The sequence below is a fragment of the Bos mutus genome, chromosome 11 (assembly GCF_027580195.1).
Source record: "Bos mutus isolate GX-2022 chromosome 11, NWIPB_WYAK_1.1, whole genome shotgun sequence".
Classification (NCBI taxonomy): Eukaryota; Metazoa; Chordata; class Mammalia; order Artiodactyla; family Bovidae; genus Bos; species Bos mutus.
The window spans coordinates 9,231,952-9,238,127 of record NC_091627.1 but is presented as its reverse complement, the minus strand read 5'-3'; the positions used below and the strand labels follow the sequence as shown (position 1 = coordinate 9,238,127).

Below are 6,176 nucleotides of genomic sequence, written 5' to 3'. Positions count from 1 at the left end.
CCCAGATATAAATGAAATGGATTGGACTCGAGGCTCCCGAAGGTTTCTTCTGGCTTTGATGTTCTGTGTTCTGTGCCTACCTCCGAGTCATAAAGAATGGGCATTCAGGTGATGTTTCTCACAAAGCCATTTTTTTGTTGTTGAAAAACAAATGAATCTTAGGTAGGGATTTCAAAGGGAAACTGTATGAGGCCTGGAAGGATGTATGGGGAATAAGATGCACTGCTATTTCTAGGAAGAAGATGGGCGTGGCGGGGCGCTGATCGGAGTGTGCAGGCTGCAGAGCATCCTTGCAGGCGGAGACCGCGTCTGAGGGCTTCTAGCGGAGGCCGAGGCCAGGGAGGACCTGGGTTGCAGCGGCTGCGCACTGGAGCGCCCAGCCGGCCGATTTGCGTGTCTCCGCCTCTGCAGTGAGCTGATTGGGGAGAGGAGTCCGATTCCGCGCGCCTATTGGCTGAAAGGCCCGCCGCTCAGACCACCCCCCCCTCCAGGAGCGGACGGTTCCTACTGCGGCTGGGCACCGGCTCTGCTCCCGCGTCGGCCCGCGCTCCAGCTGCGCCCGGCCCGGCCCTGGCCCGGCTCGGCCCGGCTCCAGCCTCCGAGCGAAGTCGCCGCTGCCGCCTGGGCCGTTCCCAGGGCCATGAGGAGGCGGCGGCAGCCGCTGCGGCCCGCGTCAAGGTGACCGGCCAGGACTGCGGCGGCGAGAGCGGGCGGTGAGAGGAGCGGCCGGCGGGGCGGGGCGGGACCCTGAGGGCCGGGCCGGAGAGAGCTGCAGGTGCGAGGGGCGGGACCCTTAGGCGGGGGTGCCTGCCGCCGGGCAGGGGTGGGGCCTTGGGGCGGGAGGCGGGGCTGGGGGGTGGTGGTGGTGGGGTTGTTTCAGGGGGTCTGGGGGGCACTGGGGCCGGGCCGGGGGGCTTTAGGTGCGTGATGGGGATGGGGGTTTTGGTCTGGGGGACGGCAGGTGTGTGTGTGGAGGGGCGGGTTTGGAGTTGGGGAAAGGCCGCAGGTGCGTGGGGCGGGGCTGGAGGAGGCAGTTAGGAAGGGCTGAGGGGCTGCAGGTGCGGGGGGGGCGGGGCCAGGTGGGAACCACAGGTTTGCCAGGGGGAGGGGGCTGCGAGGTGAGGCCGAAGCGGCCGGACCGGCCGGGCCTTGAGGACACCACAGGTGCAAGGGGGGCGGGGCCGGGGAGACCTGCAGGGGTGGGTGGGGGGGGGGGCCCCGAGTGGTTGCAGGTCCGGAAGCGGGGGCCCCAGGTGAGCAGCGGCCAGAGGGTGAGTGAGGGGTCGCGGGGAGAAGGGAATGCTGCTTTCTCCTCTGCCGGGATTTTTTTTTTTTTTTGAGGGGAAGCAGGAGCTTTGGGCTTTCTGAGGATTCTGGAGGCTTCGAGGGTTGCCGCCGCTGGGCCGGAAGGGCCAGCTCGGCCTTGCCTGTGCTCCTCCTGAGTCGGACTTGGGTCTCAGCTGCCCTGGTTACTAGGCCGGCGGCTTCCCCTATGCCTCGCAGTGGCCTGACGTGGGGCGCACTGGTTTTCAATCTCGGGGAGGCTTTTTCGTGTCGCTGTTGCAGGGGGCATGCCTCGATTGGGGCGGAGTGGGGTGGGGGCCGCCCGTTGGCTTTCATTCTATCAGCTGTTGAGAAATGTGTGTGCTTGAAGAGTAGTTAGTGTGAAGCTGGAAGGGTGGAAGGGTTCTTGGCCGACTGGCTCCTGGGACCTGGAGGCTGCTGCAAATCTTAACAGTGGTCGTCTCCAGAAGATTGAAGTGGCAGCCTGGTGAGGGGGCAGAACAGGAATGAGGGTTCAGAGGCTTTTGCCTCTTTGTTGCCTGGGACAGTCTCTCACCTCTGAGCTTTGTTTCTTCCTATGCGAGGTGTGCATCCTGGTACCTGCCTTGTGTTCCCCTCAGGGGGCTTGTGAGGGTGGGACAGACTGAGGACATCTTTGTGTAAAGCTATGAGTCTGCTGCCTCTGTGCTAGTGGGCAGATTGTGTTTGGAAACTGAGGGTCGAAAGAGGAGGGGATTTTTTTTTTTAATTTAATCAATCAATTTAGTTTTGGCTTTGCTGGATCTTCATTGCTGTGCAGGCTTTTCTCTAGTTGCAGCGAGTGGGGGCTACTCTTTGTTGTGGTGCGAGGGCTTCTCATTGCTGAGGCTTCTCTTGTTGCAGAGCATGGGCTCTAGGGCGTGCAGGCTTCAGGAGTCGTGGCTCTCTAGAGAGCTGTGGGCTCTAGAGTACAAGCTGTCATTGGGTTGCACGTGCTTAGCTGCTCCGAGGTATGTAGGATCTTCCCAGATCAGGGATAGCACCTGTGACTCCTGCAATGGCAGGCGGATTCTTTACCACTGAGCCACCAGGGAAGCCTGTGGAGGGGATTTCTAATCGGTAGACCGCTTTCTTGTTCGAGGTGGGGCTGAGGTAGGTAGTGGGGATGAGGTTTGTGGTGGGATGGTGACTCCTGCTTCCTATGAGGCCTGTGAGGCAGCTGTGGCAGATGGAAAGCACCAGAACATTTAATTGTTTGCTGACCTTTAGACCCCAACTCCAGTGAAGACTCTGAATTGGAACACGAAGCTCAGACTTGAGCCTTATGGAATTTCCCTTCCCCATCCGAGTATGAACACTGATTTTTATCACATTCCAGAAGGAAGACACCCAAAAGAGGGGAATGCCAAAACTTGGTTAGGTTTCCATGTGATGGAGAGAGGAAAGCAAGATGATGGGACTCCCTCCTATTTGGAAGAGTATCCCATAGCCAAGCGTGTGACCTCATTGCCTTTGCTCACCAGCAGTGTGACCAGTTCGTCCCACCTGTGTTGCATGGACAGAAGAGCGGCAGGAGGAGGCTTCTCCTGAATGAACCTGCACTTTTCTTCGTTTCAGGCACTGGGACTTTGGGGAACCAACTGCCATGGTGCTGGCCTCTCTCACTACCATTTGGTGTGGCATGACCCAGTGGCATCATGGGGATGTTGTCTCAGATGTGGGTCCTTACTGGGGTCTGTGCTCGTGTGGCAGGACCCAGAGGCTCTAAAGGCATCCCGTACTGTCCCAGCAGAAACTATGTAAATGACTCAGAGAGTGCTGTGCTCTGGGTAATGATCGTGCTCTGTGGGTTCAAAGGAAAGCCCAAACTTGGTGGTCCACGAGAGCTAGAAAATGTATTGGGTAATGAGAGAATTGGCTTTTTGGTTGGTAGTGTTTGAGTGACCGCATCCAAGGTTGAGAGAGAAACTTCATTAATGAAAATATCGCATCCAGGGTTCTCCGTGATATGGCTCCAGTCTACCTTTTAAACTTGATTTTCCTTTTCAGCATGGAGGGTAAGAGCTCTGGCTCGGAAGTCAGACAGAGCTGCCTTCGAAGCCTCACACACCAGTTTCTTGACTTCTCAGAGCTTTAGTCTGCTTATTTATAACACAGGGATAATCATGCCCACCTTGAGAGGTTGCTGTGAAGAGTACACGTGGCTAGATACGTGAAGACACCTGATGTATTAGGCCTTTGTTGTTAGGGTCTGTTTCTGCCCCTCCCTGACCACCCATCTTTCAACACAACAAAATAGAACGTCCTATGTAAGGAGAGCAGGACTGGTCATTGTGAGGCCTTCGCTTCTCGTGTGACCTCTATCAGGCCTTCCCCTGTCCAGGCCTCAGTTTTCTTAGCTGAGAGAGGATATGTGAACATCAGGCAAGAGTGATCCTAGCTCTGGCATTCTGATGAGCATGTTTTCCCGCAGGGCAGGAGGGAGGACACTGATGACCCGTTACTTAGTTCTTCTTTTAAAAATACCTGTTGAGTGCTTTGCCTGGCACATAGTGAAAGTGAAAGCCGCTCAGTTGTCCAACTCTTTGTGACCCCATGGACTATACAGTCCATAGAATTCCCCAGGCCAGAATACTGGAGTAGGTAGCCTTTCCCTTCTCCAGGGATCTTCCCAACCCAGGTCTCCCACATTGCAGGCAGATTCTTTACCAGCTGAGCCACAAGGGAAGCCCAAGAATACTAGAGTGGGTAACCCATCCCTTCTCCAGTGGATCTTCCCAACCCAGGAATCAAACCAGGGTCTCCTGCATTGCAGGCAGATTCTTTACCAACTGAACTGTTTATCAAAAAATACCTGTTGAGTGCTTTGTCTGGCACACAGTAGGTGCTCATTAAATACTTGTTGAAGGGACGAATGAGGGACTTTCAGAAGAAGGTGTGGCATCTTATCCCTGCTGCTTATATGGATGTTGTATCTGTACCTTCAAAGTGCATTTTGTTTATTGAAGAAAAAAAAGTTGCAACAGCTTTATCGTGAAATTAGTGAAGCTCAACATGAAAGACGAAAGTTATTTCACAGTCCTCTTTCACTACAAATTAAGTTCACTCCAATTTTCACAAACATACAAGTTTTTTTTCATGGTTGCAGTCATATGTACGTGAGCATTTGGAAAAGGCTTGGCAATAAGGAGTTTCTTTAAATGATGTTTTTATCTTATTTTTTTTAAGAATTAAAAAAAAATCACACATAGATTTTTTTTTTTTTTTCTAAAAGATAAGTATTTCAAGGGGGGAAAATTGTAAAGTAAGTGTCTTTCTTGTCTCAAGCTTCCAGTTCCCAGTCTTCTCTCTAGTGGTAACCACTATTATCATTTTCTTGTTTGTTATATATTCTTTCTCTTACGCAAAGAATAGCATCCTATACATACTTTTGCTCCTGTGTTTATTTACTTGATTTCTTTTGGAAAGTGTCCCAGCATTGGAAAATGTTCTAATTGGTACATACAGTTCCTCTTTAATAGATGTTTTTTTTCACCGACGCCTTGAGCACAATTTTGTGTCTCCACTCTCCCCCACTCTCCCTGATGTTTACTCAGTAATGGTCAGCAGTCATTGTTTAGAAGACTAACAAGAGACAGCCCTTGTTTTTCTCGAGGGAAGAAAAGGCTCCAGTTCCAGTGAACAGTAGACTAAAGGGCAGTCCATGTATCTGGATGCAAGGCAGACACAGAAAGAGAAAGGAAAAGGGATTTGTTCACTAGTAATTGAAAACTGGTTTTCCCTTCAGCCCATGATTCAAAGTCCAGCCCTGTCACTTACCAGCGATATGACTTGGGGCAATTTACCTAATCTTCCTTCCTTTCAGTTTCCTTATCTGTTAAATGGATGGTGATAATAGGATCTGCCTTTGGGGGCTTTTTGTGAAGAAGAAACGAGATCATGTGTGGGAAGTACTTGCAGGAATAGGTCTTGGTAGATGCTCCACAAGGGGTAGCTGCTGGGTTATTAATAATCTTTGTTAGCAGACACTTACTGGGCGGTGGAGGGTGAGCCACAGGAGATGCTCAAAGTCCTTGCCCTCATGAGGTGCTCACATGCTCTGCAGGGAGACTGGCACACAGGTCACTGAAGCTAGAACAGGGCCCAGGGGTGCGGAATTGGGCAGTGTGGGGGTCACGGAGGCAGGAAACAATGACTTCTCCCTTTGTGGTTTGGGAATGGCTTGCCACCTCCTCTGTGAAACCCACTGAATTCTTCTGCAAGTGACCACTCCTGTCTGCGCTCCCTTGGCATTCTTGTGTGAGTAACCTGGATTGGAGCATACACCTCGCTATTGCACGCGTTGTTTTATGCCCGTGTCTCCTCTGCACAGGGAAAGTCTCCTACTTTCTTTGCTCCCGCGTTTCCAGGGTAGACTCTTGGTGGACCTCGTGATGGACCTCTGCTCAGACAAGTCATGCTACCAAATGCTGGCACACTCTTCTCGATAGGTCTTCAGGTCTCTGATGAAACCCAGACTCTGGACTCTGTTGCTTCATTCTCCAGGTACTTGAGTGCTGACCGAGACACACACAGCTGTCTGCCAGCTGTAGGTTTTGGGTCTGAATGGTGGTACTTGTCCTACTGAGTCTTGGGAGAGGGAAGAACTATTTGCTCCAGATAGTCCAGGACAAGACGGGGAAACAGAAAGAAGGATAAGTCTGAAAATGAACTGCTCACGCTTGCTGAAGCTCACCTCCCCCTTCCTCAGAAGTGTGGCTGCTGAGGTGGGCTAGTGGAGGAGCAGGCCGCAGGGAGCTGAGTAGGTGGTCTGTAGTTGCTGATGAGGGATGGGGGCAGTGGTTGGGTTGGCCTCCTCGAGGGGCATCCTGAGGCATTTCTGGGGCCACTTCCTTCCTGTGGGCATTCATCCA

General features: G+C 52.6%; 1 protein-coding gene across 9 annotated transcripts in view; it reads left to right on the top strand.

Moving 5' to 3' along the window:
• The first annotated feature begins 496 nt into the window (after positions 1–496).
• Positions 497–6,176, top strand: part of RALGPS1 (Ral GEF with PH domain and SH3 binding motif 1) — a 302,552-nt gene continuing 296,872 nt past the window's right edge. For 6 of the 9 annotated variants that reach the window (XM_070378975.1, XM_070378972.1, XM_070378974.1 and 3 more), the window contains exon 1: positions 497–775. The gene's annotated coding sequence lies outside the window, so the exon portion shown is untranslated. Of the gene's footprint in view, positions 776–1,242; positions 1,272–5,692; positions 5,809–6,176 lie in introns of those variants that run through there. The other 3 variants (XM_070378968.1, XM_070378970.1, XM_070378969.1) reach the window with 3 other exon arrangements.